This window comes from Rhodnius prolixus, unplaced genomic scaffold (genome assembly GCF_049639745.1).
Source record: "Rhodnius prolixus isolate KJV_2025 unplaced genomic scaffold, Rpr scaffold_4, whole genome shotgun sequence".
Classification (NCBI taxonomy): domain Eukaryota; kingdom Metazoa; phylum Arthropoda; class Insecta; order Hemiptera; family Reduviidae; genus Rhodnius; species Rhodnius prolixus.
The window spans coordinates 39,912,286-39,934,328 of NW_027411614.1; the positions used below are offsets into that span (position 1 = coordinate 39,912,286).

Below are 22,043 nucleotides of genomic sequence, written 5' to 3' on the forward strand. Positions count from 1 at the left end.
CTGAAGGGAAAAAAAAACTGAGGAGACAATGCGAAGAGCACAGTCGGCTTTACGGGTTACTCTAATGGATTAATCTTGGACTGCTACAACAGAACCTTGTTGACTGCCTGGAGGCATCAAAACTAAGAAGATAAAGGAAATAAAAAAGCACAAGTATCTGAAATGCTCTCGAGTGTGAAGAAAAAAACAGTTTAGCTAAACGGAGAAAAGCTCATCCTGTCTTATATTTAACTTCATCAAAGCGAAATTAACTTTTAATTTCACCAGGTACATAAGTTAACTAACTCATCTATTCTTGGGTGTCCTTGTTTAACTAATTTTTAGTCCGTGTTTAAAATATTTAGTTTTTGTTTGTTAATATTTCTTACACAGTATTTAAATTACTCAAGGTATTGAGAGAAGAAATGCTGTTCATTTTTACCAAAGTTTGTTTTTTTAATTATCTGAAAGCTTTCATTTAAAGGTAGGTCTTCAGGGCTTGCAAGCTCAAATGACTTTTAATAACATTACACATTGGTTTTTACTCAAAATCGGTGTACAATTTTTATGAAAATCAACATCTGGATACAACAAGATTTATAATTCTAAATAAAATAAGTTATGCCTGTACTTTACAGCGCAAATATATCCTACTAGGGACCAGGCACATCGAGCCCCTGAGGGTATATTTGTGAATAAACATGTTCAGTAAGAAAAATGAATAATTTTTCAATATGCGATACAAAATATGTTTGAAGCAGAATAAAAAATAATATAAATACCATGCATTATTTTCTTAGTTAACATGGATATCCGTGAACCTTATAAGCTGTTCCCTGTGGCACCTAATAATGTGAATACACATAAACAGTCAGGACCCGAGGCACACCTACTTTAAAGGTTAACTATGTTAATTATAATTGCTATTGATAAGTACAATAGGCCCTGAAGGTGATCTAGACTCTATGTCGAATGTTTGGCAAAAAATTAAACCGATATGAATAACATCAAGGTGCGTCCCAGCCAAAAACGGTCTCTAGCTTTAATAGTCTTCGGTTCAAAAATAAAAGCTCATTTCATTTTTTGTATAAACATTTATTTTACTAAGGATACCAAAGAATTAATGAACAGCAATTTCTGACCATCAGGAAATTAGTTAGCTTCTAAAACATAAATGCAAAATGAATTTTTGGTAACTAATCGAATCAAATTTTCTCACACTATCTCGGTAAGTCGTGATTAATAAGAATCTATTCCATCCTAGTGTTCATTCAGAGTTATTGAAACACTTCAGTTTACTTTTTGGGGGAGGAATCTACTTCTGCAATTTTTAAGTTTTTCATTAAGTTAATTTTTTACTCCGGCAAAATAACAGAAATTAGCCTGTTATTATTATTATGTTATTGGTCCCTAAAGAAGAAAATATCATTAGAATGAATGCTGCTAGCATGGTAACTGTAAGATTGTATCAAGGAAACATTTTTTCCTTCATAAGATATTGACAGAAGAAAAAGTAGGTTGAAAAAGAGAATTTAAATGCATGGTTTCTCCTTGGGCAAATAAGAATGAAGATTGGAGATTTCATGTTGTATCTGCATTCTTATTAGGATAATGTAGGATAATATAGGGCGCATATTTTTTCGTGCAACAGGCATACCTTGCTCGTTAATAATTCTTTTGATAAACGATTTTTATTAATACTTTATTAGATGTAGTTATGAAAATGCAAATACCAGCAACAAAAACATTAATAATACATTCTGAATTAAACAAAAGAAAGGAAAAGAAAAATCTAAATGTGCAAATTTAGTAGAAAAATTCCCAATTCAAATCAGGAATATCAAAATTTCATTTTAACTTATGACTCTCAATCCAACTTAAAAATTTATTTATTTGTTATTGCAAATACATTATTAAAATTACAATATAAGATTTTAAATAAGATGGACAATTCAAAATTTTTGCTTAAAAATATAACTTTAATCAACTAGGCATTTTTCATTTTGTCGATGACCTTTTGCCATCTTTCAGGCAGTGTCCATAATTCCATGTTCATAAAACGACTGATTTTTGCCAGCGAAAAACGAATTAATTGTGATTTTACACCAACAGCATCATTAAAAATTTTACGATTTAAGAAGATCTGCAGGTAACGAAATAAATGGTAATCTGAATCTGAAAGTCAGGGCTATATGGTGGATGTGGCAACACATCCCAACCTAGTTTTGGCGAGTGACCAAAGATGTGTGGGGCTTTGCGTTATCATTAACGCAATTTCGTTGCGTTTCAGAAGCGAATCTATATTTACGCATAAGAATTTTCTCAACAAATTGGAAAATTTCAGAATAAAATTGGCTGCGGTGTATCCAGTAATAATAATACCAGCATACATTGCCCAACAGATCTGTAAGGATGGTGTAAAACTCGAGTTGCACACTCCACAACCCCACTTGGAGAAAACTGTTGCCTAGCTCAAAACGGTTCATGAAAAGGGTTTAGGAGCCTAGCCGTGCCAGCGTTCTGCCCTACGCCCAAAATAAGGTAATGGTATTTTTTCTTCCTTTCTTAAAGCACCTTGGGGCTAATAAACACTAGCATTCAGCGCTTTTTTTTTTCGACAAGAGGTTCTTCAGTCTCAGTTCCCACAAAAGTCCTCGAACCCATCCATGCGCCATATAACAGTTTGTTTTGTTAACTTCAGAGAGATCGGATGCACTGCTTTATCCCCTCTTGATATTCATTTTCACAGTTATATCTCTTGATCATTCCATCTGTGGAAAAGTTTCAGAGAGGAGAGCTAGCGTTACCTCAGTATATACGTAGTATAACCTCAAGGTGGCAATGACAGTGCTCTCTTCCAATGGTGGTTAAATTGAAAATAACAATATTCGAATAATTTTACTTGCTTAGAAGTACGGATTCAGCATAAATACCAGCCTCTATTGTCTAAGTTAACCTGTGAACCAAAAGTATGATGGATAGCCGCAATGTGGTAGCACTGAAGCTGATATTACTTTTAAAATATGTTCTATGTTACTTGTTCCTTAACAGCTTTATCGTTCACGAACTCAGCATAGATTTTATTTTTGCTCCTTTGTTATATAGAACCAGTCTGCGAGGTAAATTCCATCCGTGTTCGTTGTTATATACATTACAATTTCTGCAAGCACTTTTGATACTCTTTTGAGGCTTGAAATGAACATTTTCAATACTATAATAATGTGCTTCAACAGCTGCTAAGTATTGGAATCGCACAGTCAATACCAGGATGAAAAACTATTGTATTTTTGTTATTATATACATTAACTGTAATTTTGAGTGCACGGTTTGACACGCCAACAGCTTTTATTCACCAAATATAGGTCTTTTCTCCTTCACATCTTCAAGTTGCTCAATAGTTCTACTCAGTTCCTCAGCTTCACACTTATAAAAAAAAAATAATACAAATTGCACTGAAACTGTATTACTCAAATATAAATAATAACTGGAAGGTAAATAATTACCTTAGAAAAATAGCCTCATTGCCTTTAGAAAGCCCCTGCAAGATTTTACAGCCAGATTAAACATCTTCTAAGGCTGAAAAACTAATAACAGATTTTTGTTTAGTAGCTCTTGGTGGCATTCTTTTGTTTATTCTGTGAAGCAAAGCTAATAAAACCTTTCAATATTGTAACTACACAGATATTATTCGTTATTACTAATTAAAACTTGAAATGTTTCTGTAGTTCTGTCAGATTTAGTTCCACTCCTAAAGGACAGATTCGGAGTTTTTTAAAATTAATTTTCTAGAGATGTGAAGTTTCGTCAATTATAAGGTGGACGTCTGACATTTGGCCAGAAACAGCCATTTTTAAAAAACGAATTGCTTTGTTTCTGATGAATCAACAAGTATACTGTATGAATATACACATACTAAGTCTCTCTTTCTCACAAAACTGATGTATCTATCTCTGATAATGTATAAACCGGTCAGTAATGGCAAAACATGTGAGCAAAGACGCAATCATCAGCGACATTTACTTATCAATTACATTACCTGGTCTTTAGGTTAATGTATTGAAACTCTGGATGAAATTCTTCATCAAAGAACTTTGTAACACTCTTAACTAGTCAGAATAGACCTTCAATGTTCCAAAGGATACGGTTATTTCTTGAAATTTGCAATCTCAGATCTAAAATTTATTGAAGTATTAATAGGGAGGTGAGCCTAAATCATGCCTTTCCCACAAACCTTGAAATGAAAGAAATATATCGTATAAAAGTGAAAGAGCTTTAGTTACTTGGTATACAAATTGACTTATCACAAACTTAACTCAAGCCTTGAAGAATATTTCATAATCGATTACTCGTCACCAATCCACTTCAGTTAAGCAAAAAATAATCTTCCTATTTGTATTCAAATTCTTAACAAAAGAAAAATCACATGAACTGTTCACACAGATTCCATTGAGGAATGCAAGGCATTTCCTTTAGAAGTAGAGGTTTCTTTGATCTGTCCGGGAAATTCTTAAACAAGATTGGTGGTCAAAGAAGCACCTTCAAGTTACCAACTTTTCTAACTTTCTCTGTACTTCTCTTCCTCCGTTCCATCAACTTTGGGAATTCTTTACTCACATGGTATCGATAATAGTTCAGTACATCCCGACTTTTTTCTATGGATCTGCATCATTTATGTGAAGGTCATCAGAATTCATGGAAGAAATTCAATTGGTTAGCTTTTAAAATAAATAGTACAAATTAATAATAATAAATCATTTTGAATAATCGAATTTGATATCCTTCCTGGAAATTTTGACGTGATAATGTGATAAACTAATTATCATGATCAATTTTACAATATTAGAATGTAAATAATATCAATATCAATTAATTAAATAATATCAATTAATTTTAATTACTGCTAGCACACAATATACGCGGGAGAAGCATTATGTACTCAAAGAAACTATTGTCCCAATTAACAGAGAATTATTTTGACTTCTAAATCCAAACTTTAAGATTAAATTATTTGTTAAACGCAATGGAAATGACCATTTAGCATTTATCTACCAATCGGATTTATTTATTTATAAAATAAAAGTATGACTGCCTTTTTATTAGCAGAATCCGATGGTGTTTAAGTTCCTTCCATGTTTAACATTAATGTACAATCAAGAAGATTTAGGTTTTTAACCAAGCCATACATTAAGTGACCGTCGTTAAGCTGAAGTAAACAGAGGGCTTAGCCACCACTGGCCTATTGTTCAGGAAAAATTGTTACGAGTATTCAACTTTTTTGGGAAAAATGAAAAATCTGTCAATGACCTGAACGTACAATTTTCTGGCGTTAAAGGTATCGATTAAGTCGCAAGATCTTTATGGAAACTAGAGGCGATTCGTAACTGAAATTTTAGAAAGTGTTGCTTCAGAAAATGCTTTAGTCATTGCTTAAAACAAAACAACTTAATAGAAAATGTATACAGTTAGCAGTTAACAGTTAGTGTTGGATGTGAGGGAATCAATCATCTACTAAAGAACAAAAAATGAGGATGAAATAATGAAGAAATTATATTTTTAAAAAAACTTTACTTGAATTCCTTGAAGTATTGACAGGATTGTTGGAACAGAGTCTAAGTTTGAATTTATGTTCCTAGCCTATACGGGGTATATCAGTAAGATCCACTTTATCTAAAAACCGCTTTTAAGCGACGTGATCCCTATGAAGACTGAACCAACACATATGATGATTCCTTCATCATCAATAAAAAAATACGATCTTCAACAAATGTAATGAAAGATAGCCAACCATTAAAGGAATTAATTTTAGTTATGACATTGTGCCCTTAATCCAAGAGTTCCGCCTCTTATTAATTTAAAATTTTATGATAAAACTTGGGTCAGTTTTTTTAAAGCATAGGAAAGTAAGTTGATTCAAAACTTAAAAACACAAGATAGTTTTGGGAACTGAATTTTTACTAAAATTATTTATGGTGCGATATTAATTAAAAGGGAAAAAAAGAGCTCAGATCCTTTAGTGTAAATTACTTTAATGTTTGCCGGGAAGGGTGTGTTGGTAAGGAGGTGTACTAACTTGGCTAGATAAACATTTAGATAGATATTGTACAATAAGTAGCAATACACTTAAGTAATGATTAAGGCTATAGCGTTGGAGATAAGAGGTTATAAGAGAAAGGTGTTGTTGTTTTAGTATTAAATGTGGATTATAGATAGAGGTGTTGAACAAGTAATTAGCAGGAAGAAGATAGAGCGGAGATAGAGGCTAGAGAAAGAGAGGATAATCTTGGCTTGCGCCCCAGAAATACACAAAGCCAGAATCGGTTGCAACCGCACTCTCTACTCAGTGAGTGTGGTGGGTTAGTGCTTGAGGCTGGAGTGCTTCAGATGTTCCAAGAAGATAGAGCGGGCCGTGAAAGTCTGAGGTGGGCAAATAGCCACAGTAACTCCATTAAGGGTGAGCAAAAAGTGTGGAAAAGCCCTTGCCTTAGGTCCTAATCTTACACTAAACAACAGGTCTGCTTAATGACCACTTAACTTCGTAAAGTAACACTTGGTTATTTCTTCAAAAACTATTCGCCTTTAACACCGCATTACCAGCCGAGCCCTAAATATAAATATTTTTATTATGCTAATGGTGCTTTATCCTGTTCCTGGCCTTTTCAAATAAACACAAAATTACTAAAAAAACAGCTAAAGGACCCTTTCTGTCAAGGCTGGCCCCCATAATAATTTAAAGTTATCAAAAGTAATTATTCTATAAGAAGTTTGTAACTAATTTTTGTTGAATTTTCAGCCAAGATTGTAAAAATTTGTGGGGATCAGGGTACTATAAGATGTCCCATTCATTCGCTTTTAAAATTCGGTAAGTCATAACCTATACTAACAGTTAAGCTCTCAGATAGGGAATCCTGCATGTTTTTTTAAAAGATTTTTCTTTCTAAACCACGAAATTTAAATTAGATTAAGTGATTAAATAGGCTATTTCCTGATATGATGAAATTTTCACAATTATTATTTGATTCAATTTTTTATGCATAGTTAATAATGCATATGAGAATGATTTAACCCAAAAAAGTTGTCTAAATATTGAACTTCTCAGGGATTTAGTTTAATGACTAAATAATTCAAAGGATGAATAATGGCAGTAAAAAAAAAAAGAAAAAAGAAAATCTAGTAGTGACCCAGAGAAGGCTGCGAGACAAGTTCATTAGCACCTGGTGAACGCATGATTGTGGAATGAAACTGAAATTTCCCCAGAGGGTGGATTATATTGGCCGTGGTAGCCCAGCGCTCTCTGTCCAAGCCACACTTACTATGCAAAAAGGACTTCATATCTCCAGGTCACCTCCTGCCTGTCCGCTTAATACCACCAAGATTGTAGTTATTACAGGAAAGGGAAAATAAGTTTTTTATCATCTCTTTCTTTTACTACAAAATGTATTAAAAATCTTATAGTTTGAGTATTTTAGTAATTTATAATAAGCAGATAAAAAAAAAAAATGGCGAAGCAAAAGGCTAATATTCATATAAGGCAAAATAGGTACCTCTGCTTCGATATTGCTTCAACAAAATGCGTAGATTTGGCTAGATTAGTCTCCAAGAGGGTTCAGTTCTCCGAAGTCAAAACAAGCTAATTGTGCCGACTTCATATACGTCTGGTAGAACATCCCTGATTTTTTTTTTCAAATTCCTCGGTTTTCCTACTGGCCATTAATTGCATATTAGCTCCTCCAGTTTAGTAAGTCAAGGCATCTCCCCAGTAAAGCGTTGGATCTTCGTCAGTTGGAACGACCAATCAGCCTAATGTCCACGTGCCAGATATCCTCGAAAGAAATAGTGCTCATTTAGACTCAGTGATGGACAGGCTACATCTGAACTCTTTTCAGCACATGAATTATAGGGCTCATCCTGTCTAAAATACCCGTCATTAGTCAGGAGAAAAAATTTCTTCAGCAGTATGATAATAATGCAAGGCCAAACAGTTCCCGTCAGAGAGCTTCAAAAATTAATTAACTGGAGCTTGAACTTTTGCCTAGCCTTCGGCTCTGACCTCGCTTCTTAGGATTATCCATTACTCTAAACCCTTTTTTTGTAGGTAAAACATTTTACCTTGCGAGAAGAGGGGTTAGCTGTTTACACATAAACTTTTGCTTACAACAAACCTTCTTGGTACCAAAAAGAGATTCGTCTCTTTTATTAACTATCGGCACATATTAGTTTGTAGGTTGTAGAAAAAACATAAGTCTTAATACTTATTAAAGTAAAAAATTTAAACACTTAAAGACACTACAGTATTTCCTGTCGTTAACTACTTAATAATCTGAAATCTTTCAAAAACAATATTGAACTTCCAATTCCAATCTCTAGTTATCTAAACTAATTAGAACTATCGGAACTTAAGGATTCGAACCACATATATTGTTATACGGTTTTAGTAAACATTAGAAGACATTGGGAGTCCTTAATTTCACCTCCCCCTAGAACAAAAGTGATATTCACATTTATTGATATGAAATTGAAGTGGCTTTTATTTTGTAATATATTATATCAAGACTTTTGATTAATGCTTCAGGGCTATTTAATTAACAAACAATTAAGCTATTTAGAGATTGTTAACTTAATGAACCATAGAAAAATAAAAAAAGCCAGCAATTTTGCCAAAATAAGAAAAGTGAATTTCTCTAGATAAACTTTTTTTAAAAAAATGTATGTATATATATTCATACATACATCTTATCTGGTTCCAACATTTTATAAATATTCAGTAAGTGTAGCGGATCAATTTGTGTCTCCCACGAGTACAATATATACTCAGAGAGTTTAGAACAGAGTTTACAAGAAGCTATTTCAACTCTTGATTGTCTCTATTACAGCCGAGGGTGGCTTTATGCTTACCAAGTCTTCTTAGACCATTCCTTCTAATATTGTTTAAAATGTATTCAAACAAGTTCGACTTTAATAAACTAATGAATATATTGTATAATTAATTTTTATATATCTTTATAAACTTTTATTAATAATAGATTTAAAATTAAAAATTCTCCTCTAAGTTTTTGACATAAATATGAAGATTGTGAACGTTTAAAAAACTTTCTCTTGAATCATAAAAATTCTAATTGTATCTTCCAATCTATTTTATACTAATTCTAATTGCATAAGTGTTTATCTATTAAATTTAGTAAGGTGGGTGGATTGCTGTAAAGTTTCAGTTTAAGAAACGATTCTAACTGTCCATATCGTGTCCTTCCATATCGTTTCCTTCGATCTTCTGCTTTTTTAGCACTCTTCTCTCTTATCAACTTCACACTAGATCTCAGAACGAACTTGATATTTTATAACTGCGGATCAATTGTTTATTAAATTTGCGTTGTTGAGAAAAATTACAGTTTTATATGAGATTTGGAAATTTTCTCTTTTATAAAGAGAGAAAAAAATTAATAATAATTCAAAGTTAAGTGTTTTGCAACATTACATTTTATCGTGTAATTTTTTTCCTAACACAACTATCCCACCGGACTGTTTAGTAATTCAGAATAGAGGGAAATTTAAGATTGCTTTTCTACTATAATCCCCGTAAAATCGATTTTTCGGCAAACATTTCAAATGACAGTGGTGGCCTAAATATATAATAATGAAAATGGAGCTTAAAGAAATCAATTTTTCAGCGCCATTTTCAAGGAAATATTTACAAAAAACAAACTATAATGTGCTTTCAATCATGCCATGTAGTTACGTTAAAATGACGGATGGTGTTTTAATGGAGACTGGTTTTCCAAACATTATTGAATAAACATGTAGGGGATTCAATGTTGGATAATATACTTTCCCAAAAATAATAATGGATTCTTCAACACAGCTATTGGGCTTCGAACCTAGCCATCCCACATTCCAAGTATCTTAGAGATCAAAGATGTATGTAGAATGATGTTATTATTTGAAAAATTTCCTTAAGAACATTTTTTAGATTTGGGGAATTTTTAATAACTTTTTACTAGAACCATGTACGATCTCATTACCTGCCTGAGACCAATAGAAATTCAAAGAGATATTAAAATTCTAAATTTGAAGAAATTGTTCACTGAAATTACCACTCTTCTGAATACATAATTAGTCTTGAACGACTTTTTGTTTCGCACAAATTCTAATTCAAGAATATTTCATATTACAGATGATGACTCAGCAGGCACCAGTTCTTTAAAAAGAAAAGGCCTTACAGTAAATATTATAGATTGTAATGTGAATGGTTCAATAAGATAAATCCACTGCAGCTTTAAAAGATCTACAGAAAAATGACACGTGTTTGCGCACTGAACGATCAGTTAATGTTTTGACTGCGAGGTCGATAAACCCAAATGAGTACGCACACAAATTACCATTTCTACCATGGTAAGTGTGAAGTGTTTTTTGTTGTTAGACTGGGATAACCGCAGGGAACGACTAGGTTCATGATAAAATGACTACGTCTTTTTAATAATTAACCTTATAATTAGGATTTAGAGTTAAAATCCAATCATTTCCAACTATTATAAAATATAATTAACTATTTCTTTTTTCCAACACTGGGATTAAAAAGAAAATAAGCCAGAGGTAAAAAATATCCATGTCCCTTCTAGGTCAATAGAAGGCTATAATAGCAAAGCTACTAATTTTTTCATCTAGATGTCGCGCTAGCTCTACTCCAGCGCGTAGTACCTACGAATAAATTTGATCGTTATCTAAAATTCAACTCGGTTGCGGAATGAAAATATTAGTTTCATTTTTTCCTCTTTTTTTTTTTTGTTTTCTTTATATTCGTTGAGTTTAATAAAAGAGAACATCGGATAAAAATACCATACTCATTCAAATATTATATGATTACTTCCAAGAAAAAAATTATTTCTAAGCAAGAATTTTATTGATCAAACAATTTTTTTCAAAAGATATATTTAAATAAATAAAATAAATTGCAATAATAATGGAATAGGTTTAATACTAATTATTAATAATTAATAATTTACAATTTCTAAAATGTTTTGAAATTGCTTTCAAAATGTTCCTCAATATCCTCTTTGTTCGGAGGAAAAAAGTCAGGTAGGAAATCCTCGCTTATATGACTCTATTTAATTCTATAATAAGTAATTACAATTAAAAAACTTCTGAAGGTTCACTGGGTCATGCAAACTCTAAAAAAGAAAGTCAGAGACGAAATCATACTTCTTCCGAGTTTGATTTAATCAGGAAATACATTTTTACATTCATAATTGTAATTACTTTTTTTTTATTTTTCATTTCATTTTCAAATCTTCGCAATTATTTTCAGTGAGATCGTTTCTAGGATTATATTTACAAAATGATTTATTTCAGTTATAAAATGAACATTAATAATTGAGCAATTACTTTAAGCTTATGACCCAGTGATATAGTTGGACGACTCAAAAGATGGAAGAAGGGGGCTAATATAAGGCACGATATCCTAAACACGATAGTTGGCCTAGGAATAAGCAGATTTTAGACAGAGCTAGCTGTATTACATTTAGGTTGACAAGATTATAGAGGAAGATATCCAGAGTTTAATTTTATCAGATGTATCACTATACTGGCCAGTTAATTAAAAGCATTATAAGTCTGCCCGGATTTATGTTCGGAAGATTATTAGTACAAATTATCTTGAGTTGAACAGGAATGAAACCACAGCCTTCATGGCACCCTCAATGAACGTGAACTATTTAATGAAGCAAGAGAATGCCTTAGTAGTGCAACTAACGAAGCGTGGACGCAAAAAATTCAGTCCAGAAGCAGGCGAAAAAGTTCTTATATTCCATCAAGGTTGAGAGGCCCCACTCAGACAATCGTAGGCTCTTTGAAGGGCCATTGCAGACTGAGTGAACTAATACATCGTAAGAGATTGCCTACGTTTAGCCTGTGAGGTAAAGAGGAAAAAACGGGACTATAAGTACACAGTACCTACTTTCTATCAATACGAAGAATTTTGTGACTTCAACTTGACCCAGGGCTCTTCCAAATTCATTCAGTCAGAATCGAAGAGGCTCCAAATAAAGGGTGCATTAAAATTATGTTAATAAATTATTTTATGGAGGTTTTTATTTTCCCAAGTTGAAATAACAGGATTTCATCAACTTCAGTTCACCCATCGTTGTGTATATCGTTGAGGCAGAAATAATATTTATTAATGTTCTGCAAATAGATTCCCAAAAGACAACTTACATATAAATTATACAGATTTCTCCCATAACCTTTAATTAACTTAGTAAGACTAATAGCAGTCTGAGATGTTTGAAAATAGCTAGTTAGTTACTGTTCTAAAGATGTGAGAAAATCAGAATTTACCCTCACTCCTCCAACATACAAAATATATTATAAAATACAATCTTCTCTCATAACCACTTAAATACTCGTATATTAAGTGTTCAGTAGTACAGAAATAGTAGTTATTCCACACTCTTCTTCCTATTTCTCTCAATCTTACATCCAGCAGCCTGTAACCCTAAAATATTATTGTAACAACACTAAGATATGTTTAAGGTAATACTTTCATCTTTTCCGACCGACTCCAAACTTGCTAATACTCAACAGACAAATGCCTTGAGGGGGATTTGAATTAGATTGTTTTATTAACTGCGTGAACAATTAGTCTTTGAAGTCTACATTGCTGTGAAGGGAGTTTTACTAATCTCAGTCCTTTACATATTTTTAAGACCCGTTTCCTTCGTCTGCTTTACTATTTGTTTTATATTAGCAGCGTTTTTATAGTAAATCACTTAAAATTAAATACAGTGAAGTGTTTTTGTCAAGCCACTACACTAAGGCAAACTTTTACTGCTCTTGAGTTGGTTAATGAACTATTGGAGAAGTATCAGCGAGCATATAATATGATCTAAATTAATTTAATAGTTTGAAAATAAGAAAATTAAATTGCAATAACTATTTTATTAACTAAATTCACTCTTGAGGAAACTTTTAAATTGCATCATGCATTTGGGAATAATGGAATTGCTACTCTAAAAGCAATAGACGGAACTAGAACTCTTTCTAATTGAAACTTCGTAACAAATAACGTTGTAATAACATTGTAATAACGAAGAATAATTTTTCCCCCTTTTCATTCTTTCTGTTTTGTAATTTAATTAAATTAAAGTCCAAACGAAATTAATAGAATATCAGTCACACTGTTTTTGTTGGTTCCATTGAGACAGATAAACTTCTGTAATTTGTATCTTGTTTTTAGTCTCTTCTAAGAAAGCTAACATGAGAGGGATTTTAGATTAAGATAGATACAACTTACATTAGCACAATATATTAATATATTAAAAAAAGTTTATGCATTAAATTTATTTATTTTTACAAAGGAATAAAATAATGTCAAAATTATTCACTTAAACGTACAGACTAAAGTAATACGTTTTAATACTCCAGGGCGGAAAGTGAAAACAGACTGTTTTATTTATTATTTATTGGGATACTAGGAGGGTTCCGTTCCCCAAGGCGTGGCAGTTAAAAAGGCCTATTGTACAATCCTCTTGACAGTGCAGTCCTTTACTAAGTCCAGAGGAGTTTTGCCTGTTAGTCGTTTTGTAGCCTCTTCTGGTCTCAACGCTGACATCCAAGAAGACTTTTTCTTCTTCTTTTTAAGACAGTCTGCAAAAAGTTCAATTTTAATCAACTCTAACCTGAGAAAAAAAAGGCTTATGGTGTCGAAAGCTTTTTGAACAAGTGGAAAAGAATATTCCCTTATATAAGGTGCTGGGTTCCCGGTCAGTGGTGCAGGGTTAGCAGTAAGGTCATAAGCTTTGTAAGGAAAAGTAGTGATTATGGTGAAATGTGAAAGGTTTAAGATACGTTTCCTTTCCTCTTATAATAACCTCCTCCACGGGGTTTTGGTCTAAAGTTTGGTTAAAAAAAAAAAAAAATGAAGCCGAATTTAGTTAATTAAAAAAATAAAAAGATGAAAAATCCAAGAGCTTTAATAATAATAATAATAAAAAACAAAATCAAGCAATGGTAGAAGAGTTCAGATATGTTCAAAGAGGACTTGCCCGAAGGGTTATCTCCATCTATCTACAATTTCATTGAGCAAAGCTTTTCTCTCTGTTTTTTTTAAAGGGAAAACTGAAGGTTCTTTCAAACCGACAGAGGATAAGTTAATGAAAAAACATTCACTAAATGTAGATGTATAATTTTGTAAACAAGATGATAAGCGGTCAATTGATATTTAGGAATATTTTATTTTAAATTTGCAAAACATTGATTGCAGAAAAAGAACGCAATAAGAAATCATTTACCACCAGCAACTACAACTTCATGAGTCGACTTCTAAAGGTTAACGAAAAAAAAAATTACTTTGTTAACATCACTATCAAGCATCACTATTAAATGTTTTTTAACTTTTTATTCGTAAAATTATTTTGTTTGTTACAGGAAGTCTTTAGTAAAGTGGAGGTGAATATTGATATCACTCACAGTAATAAGCAATAGGTGAAACAAATTGCAAGAGGAAGAAAGACGATAAACTTGAGGCCAAGGAAAACTGATTGGATAGACGGAGTGCGAGAGCCAGGAGCTGATTGAAGACAGTAAGTAAACATTGGGTCACGTGAACCAACTCAGACGGCAATGATGCTGTGAAGTCCATACTCTCCTAACATCTTACAATATATCTTCCTTTCCCAATGTACCCTCAATACAATTTTCTACTTCTCCTCTCTCACAATAACTACAACTATTCGAGGCTATAATCTAGTTTCCTTTCTAATAGAAACACGTTCAGCTTCTTAAACATTTCACTTAACATGATCTACTTTAATTGATATTAATAAAAAAGTTGATGAAATGAAAAAAAAAAAAAATTGGCATTTTGCTGGAAATGACCTGGCATTTAACTAATGCTTTAGAAAATTAGGATTCAAAATGCACCTATATTGATTTTAAAAGAATTTTATATTGTTTGATTCAAAAACGCTAGATTCTGATTAAAGTGTTTCCCCTAGAGCGTGAATTTTATTGTCCGAAAACCACACTGTTCTCTGAAAAAGAAGGCGTTGACAATAATTCTTCAGAAGTTGAGTTGAGACTCACTGCGGTAGAACAAGTTTTTTGAAAACATTTTCTAAAACAGATATTTTATAACCAGAGTTGACTTTTTGCTTCTTTAAGTTAAGGTGTTATCAGGGTTCCGTCTGTCTACCAAAAGATCTCGATCTCCAGAGCATGCTCTGTTCTCCTTGTGGAATCAGCTCCTCCATCGACTGGTTGCACATTTTCATACTGCATTCTGATATCTATAGTTTGTAGACTGTATCCGAATCCAATTCAATACTTTCTTCACTTGTACATATTCATTAAATTACATATTTTTACAAAAATCTTTCTCTTCAGAATAAAAAGTTTTAAGAAATCGCCTTGGTTGTATCTTTCTTAGACTGTGTCCATGTCAAATTCCGAAGATTGTCTGGATTCAGCTTGATTTCTTGAAGTTCTCAATGTTAATCTTGTGTTTTTTAATATGTTCCTGGTAAAATCAGAAAAAAATATTTAAGGTTGATTCATTTTCGAGAAAGTATGGAAAAGTACTAAAGCATATCTTTCATAAGCAAGCAATCTAGGCAAGTTTTCATTTTCTTTTTTTTTTAATCGTGCCGTCGTTTTAGGCAGTCGAAGACTGAATACATTCCAATATTCAAAAAATATGTCAACTGTTCAAAACAAAGAACTAAGATATAAATAAAAATTTAACTAAATGAAAGAAAAACAATAAAATCCACTTATTTTACATATGATTGTGAATAGAAACGTAAAACATAGAATTATGCTAAATCACTGTAAATATCTAAAATATATATGAAATTGGTTTACATGTAAAATACATAAAAAAATCGATTTGTATTCATCTCATATCAAGAAACTCTCTCCCACAGGACGTGATCTGAGATTTCTAGTAACTTGTCAGCGTCCAGAGGGGGAAAAAAACGAACTAACCTTTTTACTCATGTTTCCTCAGCATCTGAAAAATAAAGGTTTTAATGCATTGGCCCACAAGGGAATCATATTGAATATTCAATTCTTTATAACTGTTTAGATTCGGGCATAGTTGTTTATAATAAAGCTGTAATCCAGTTTCATTGCAGAGAATGCCATCAATAAGTAAATTGGACCCCAGCTGGTTGGTTAAATGCAAAAATTTTAAGTAAAACTTTATGTGTCCAGGGGTGATCTCCAGAGAAGAGCCAGGGTTTGTTGCGACATCAAATTAATTATACATTATTCAAGTGGACTATATTAATAAACATAAAAAAAAAATATTAAATTTATTAAGCAAAGAAAAATAATTTAGTGTATTACAAATTTTGTAACTTATTAACTTACAAAAAAAAAAAAGGGAAGTCTCAAAAAGAAGAAAAAGAAAAGAAAAAAAAAGTGATCTGATAAAACAACTTTAAAATGAAGATACAAATACATAAAAAACGTTTTACTGCAGTTTAGTTGTTTTACACCACAAAATACATAGTGGTGGTTTAGAAATGGAATTAAACCGCAAAATCTGTCCTCTAACACCCCTAAATACACAATACTCATAAATATTTATTTAATCAAAACTTTATTTAAAGTTCTACTCAAGCTTTTTTATCCTCACAATAATAAAAAATATATTCCTATTAATACACTTTTTATTAAATTACAATATATCAAAATATTGTTAAACAAAAAATTAATTTAAAATGGAATAAATAATGTTTTATTTTGAAAAATTAATTAATTGTAGCTATATGGAGGGTATCTTTTCTCAAAGGTGCACGATCGGTCACAAACTCCTAATCTAAATTTGCACAAACTAGAGGTTAGAGAAAAAATAAAATTTAACTAACTAAAAATTACATTTAATAACATAGAGTAAAATTTAGAAAATTCTGCTATGTAATGTACCTAATATATTTTAATTTATTTTTTATTATAAGAGAAATTCAAAGGGTTGCAGTTTGGAACATCATCGATTTTCTGTCACCGTATATTCAGACGATCTTGTACGTGCCTGTATTTGTGTATTTCTTTGTTAAAATTCCCTGAAAACGGGAACACACGCACAACATTAAACTTAAGAAGTAATTTGAATTGGAAAAACAAATTCTTCGAATGTCCCAAACACAAGTAATTGAAGTTGCCTTGGTTTCCACCATTCTCATACAATATATATTATATATATACACACACACACACACACACACACACGTCTATATGTATATTCCTCTCAAATAACCCAAGTATATGGTTTTACTATACTTATATTGCGAACAGATCTTATATATTTTTCACATTGAATACAGAAAAAATTCTTTTAGCAATCCTCTTTTAAATGAGTTGAGAACATTCTATTGATATTTGTCGAGTTCAGTGTTCAGTAGTTGTCTTTGGAAAGTATGTGTGCCTGTTCTGAAGTGGTTTACATGCCAGCCGAATGTCTGACCACCAGGTTTTCTTTCTACCATGGCCGGCTTGGCTTACCCTCAATCTTCCGTATGAGGAGATGAGATTAGTTTTATGAAAAGAAAAGGTCTGTAGATTCCATTTTCTTTCATTCTAAAAATAGTCAACAACCTCCAGTTTTGTAGTAACAATCCTGTTTATTATTAGGAAATCGAGACTAACTCCTGGCACTTCTTAAGAAACGTAAGAAAGAAATCCTTTCTTCCTTTCTGGCAATACAAACCATGAAGATTCTGGCCACCTGAAGTACCGTACTTGACTTACATCCTATCTCTCACTATTCATCCTCTAATTCCTAACAATCTCAAATCCTGCTCCAAGTAATGCCATCACGGAGGCCTTCTCCGCTTTTTTACGTTTCTAACTGACCATGGTAAACATTTTAGGGTATCTTCCTCCAACATTCTTTTCTAGTGGCCCAACCACCTCCGTCAGCCTTTTTTAATAAACCTTACCATATCTTGTATTCAATACTAGCCCTTCAATTCCTTTTGGATATCAGCCTCCTTCCATCTTCTTCCTTTTCAGGTCCAAAGATCTTTCTATTAATTTCTCTGTTTTGCCTTCATTTTCCAGCTCACGCTTTAAATAAACAAGCTAAATCATTCAACAATTTTAATTGGCCGAGCTAGATTAAGTAACTTAGTATACTGACAGAATAAATCCCTCTAAATACAAGAGAGAGTTACTCTGGTAGCCTGTCTAGACTAGTAATAATCTCCGGAGCGATTGGAATGTCACTTATTTATTGTTTCTTGCCAATAAATACTTGAAAAATGTATAAAGCCAAAATAATAATGATTTTGTTAGACTATACTAAACCTGCCCTCTCTAACTATAGTTCATTTAGCGAATGCTGATCTGAAAATTAAAACATTTAAAAGAAATTAGTTAGGTTCATTAGGTATTGTTCAGCCTTCCACTTGTGATTCAGAAACTTAATTACGCCATAGAAACACTTCACAAATTAAAACTTGAGTATTTTCGTCTAACTCTAGTTGCCTTATTTCATCTGGAAAGTAGTTATATATTATTTTAGCCGTCATTAAGTTTGGGCTCAAGTTAGCTAACCTACGAGGGTCGTTTGAAAAGTCCGTGCAAAAATAAAAACTACTTAATTTTTTGGGGTAAACCTTTTTTATTTTTCAACATAGTCTCCTTTTAGGCTTATACACTTCGTCCAACGCTGCTCTAGTTTGTTGATCCCTTCCGAATAATAGGATTTGTCCAAGTCTGAAAAAGAGCCATTCGTTTCTGCAATCACCTCCTCGTTTGAATAAAATCTTTTTCCCGCCAGCCATTTCTTCATATTGGGGAACAAATAGTAGTCCGAGGGAGCCAAGTCTGGAGAATAGGGGGGATGTGAAACGAGTTGGAACCCTATTTCCATTAATTTTGCGACCACAACTGCTGAGGTGTGAGCTGGTGCGTTGTCGTGATGGAAAAGGACTTTTTTGTGGGCCAATCGTGGGCGTTTTTCTTGCAGCTCGGTTTTCAAACGGTCCAATAACGATGAATAATATGCACCTGTAATAGTTTTACCCTTTTCCAGATAGTCGATGAGGATTATTCCTTGCGAATCCCAAAAGACAGTCGCCATAATCTTTCCGGCCGAAGGAACGGTCTTCGCCTCAGATTCTTCCTTGGTAACCCATTGTTTAGATTGTTCTTTGGTCTCAGGAGTGTAGTGATGTATCCATGTTTCATCCACAGTGATGAAACGACGCTTAAAGTCCTGCGGATTCTTCTGGAACAGTTGCAAACCGTCCTTGCAACACTTCACACGATTTCGTTTTTGATCAAGCGTGAGCAATCGCGGCACCCATCTTGCAGATAGCTTTGTCATGTCCAAATGTTGATGCAAAATATTATGTACCCGTTCATTCGAGATGCCCACAGCACTAGCAATCTCACGCACCTTCACTCTTCTGTCATCCATCACCATATCATGGATTTTATCAATGATTTCTGGAGTAGTAACCTCAACAGGGCGTCCAGAACGTTCAGCGTCACTTGTGCCCATATGGCCACTCCGAAAATTTTGAAACCACTTATAAACTGTTCTAATCGAAGGTACAGAGTCACCATAATGTTTATCAAGCTTCTCTTTAGTCTCCTGAGGCGTTTTGCCTTTCATAAAGTAGTGTTTAATCAACACACGAAATTCTTTTTCGTCCATTTTTTGAAAATCACTCGACTTCCTCGATTCAAACGAATGCCAAACACAAAGAAATAGACCGATCTGGCTGAAACTTGGTGTGTGTTCTTCCAAGAGATGCTACTAACTAAACATAACCTCGATACGCGCCAGTAGTGCTATCTCTCTGACTTTGCACGGACTTTTCAAACGACCCTCGTATTTTAGGGTAACTGGTAAGTTTTTATAATTTTTTTCTCTTTGCATCGATGTTGCATGATGATTATTATTATTATTATTTCTCTTCACTTTTTGTTCCAGAGCATTCTTATCAATAAATATTATAAATAAATAAATATCATATTTAGTTCCAGAAATAGAGACCAAATCGGTCTCTCTAAAAACATTTTTCTGCAACTTAAAAATTATTTGTGAATCAGTGGCAGCTCCAAACAACTCAGAACAGTAGATCATCCCGGCATGTAATAAACCATAATATGAAGTTTTAATAATATACCCAAAGGATTGATTCTTAATATTCTTAGACAGTTTACTAGCTAATTTGTAAACAAGTTTACTGCGGCTTAGATCAGTAATATTAATTCAGTACGAGGAACATTACTGCAACCTCTAGTTCCTCTCTCTCTCTGTTAATTCTGAAAACGTTCCAAGCCGACCTGAGCCCATATTAAATATGCTAGTGTTTTCTTATTTCTTCTTCTTTTTACAAAAGTATGTTTTAATCAAGTAAATAACTGTCAAACTTGTGCTGGAACAGATTACAGCATATTTTTTATTTAAAACTATTTTATTATTAACTTCATTATTCATAAACCAGCAGTCTCTTACCAACAGTCGCTTAATTATTTAGTATTCGGAGACTATGCTGCACAAGAGGAGATTTTCGACCACCTTTTAAAAGAAAGCGAAGAGATGAGTTATAAAGAATGAAAAAAGTTTCTAAATTATTAGAGACTGCATGGTTATCGAACATAGATTGCTAATAAATAAAACTAGTTTTGAAACTAAAAAAGTGCCAATAGTTTGTTCCGACAAGTTTGACTAAGTCGCTTACTTGATGTTTCTTCTTCTTCTTTGTCATCGCTCTTATGCCTTTCAGCGTCGAGCTTCAGATAACTTAGACCTTTAACCAACGGATGTACTCTTCCCTGTTGTTTGCCAATTTTTGGATAGAAGACCTAGTCTGACCTTGTGCCAATCGCGCGATGTAATCCAAATAGCCCAATCTTGGTCTGCCTCTTGGTCTACGGCCTTCCGATTTGGCCTCCATCAAGCACCTAATCTTCTCCTCTTCTCTTCTTGATGTTTAAAATTTAAATGACATAACACCAAATATCAAAATGAAAATAGACCTAAGTTGGTCTGAAACGCTAATAATAATAATTTTTTTTTTTTTTATGGAGGGGGAAAAATGCGTAATGCATCGTCGCGGGAGAAATGCCCACGGTATGTGGGGACCCTCACCCACTAAAAAACCCACCTCCCCAACAGGCAGAGAAACCCACCCTGGAACTACTTACGCATTACTTCAGGGTGGTGCCTCACAATAGCTCATATGAGCTCCTACCGGCCTTTATTCGATTCAGTATTATGACAGGAGCAGACGGAAGTCCAGCTCCTGTTTCTTTCTTTTTAATATTACCTTAACAAAGGTAGCTACCCGGTCCCAGCAATCTCTATGGGAGAGCATAATCGCTACTATGTTCTCAGGTGCGATTCTCCCGATCTCTTGCTCCAAGCTCTCCCTCTCCGGCACCCATCTATCACACATAAAGAATGTGTGATGGGCGTCATCGAGGTCAGAGTCTCCGAAGATGCATGACGGGTCTCCCACTTTCCCCATCCTATACAGGTACGAGTTGAAGTACCCATGCCCCGTAAGAAACTGGGTGAGGTAGTAGTCGACCTCGCCATGCTCTCTTCCGGCCCACACAGAAGGGTTGGCAATGAGCCGTGCAGCCCATCTGCCTCGGGGGTCCGTCCGCCACCTCTCATGCCAGGACTGAATAGAGTGATCCCTGGCCACCACCTTCGCCTCCGATCTTCCGAGGACTTCCTTTAAATCGTAAGCCATCTTACGTTCCTGGGCCAACAAATCGATGGGGATCACTCCAGTCACCACCAGTGCCGCAGGCTCCGAGACCGTTCTGTAGGACGAGGCGATCCTGAACGCTCCTCTTCTTTGTACCGAAGCCATCTGCTTTCGGTACTTTTCCTTTTTAAGCGCGTCGGCCCAAACTTCACACCCGTACAGAAGTATGGCGTTTGTTTACTCGACGTCGGTCCCCCAACATTGGACATAAGCCCACTCAGAGCCGATGTCACCTTCGCAGCCTTCTCCGAAGAGTGCCTAATCTGTTCCCAAAACGAGAGTTTAGTATCCAGGCGAACCCCAAGATACTTGACCGCGCTGCTGGCGACGATCGTTTCGTCA

The 22,043-nt window shown here is 33.7% G+C and overlaps 1 protein-coding gene and 2 long non-coding RNA genes across 4 annotated transcripts in view; 1 reads left to right on the forward strand and 2 right to left on the reverse strand.

Moving 5' to 3' along the window:
* LOC141455866 (uncharacterized) lies at nucleotides 1-14,951 on the forward strand. Its single transcript, XR_012459498.1, has 5 exons — nucleotides 1-267; nucleotides 2,382-2,520; nucleotides 6,770-6,838; nucleotides 10,145-10,362; nucleotides 14,392-14,951. It is a non-coding gene; the product is annotated as an uncharacterized lncRNA (long non-coding RNA).
* LOC141455859 (neurotrimin-like) overlaps nucleotides 1-22,043 on the reverse strand; it is a 433,945-nt gene that overhangs the window by 19,111 nt on the left and 392,791 nt on the right. The gene's annotated exons all lie outside the window — the stretch shown is intronic.
* LOC141455867 (uncharacterized) overlaps nucleotides 13,473-22,043 on the reverse strand; it is a 17,315-nt gene continuing 8,744 nt past the window's right edge. The window contains exon 3 of the long non-coding RNA XR_012459499.1: nucleotides 13,473-13,611. This is a non-coding gene — a long non-coding RNA (uncharacterized lncRNA). The remainder of the gene's footprint in view (nucleotides 13,612-22,043) is intronic.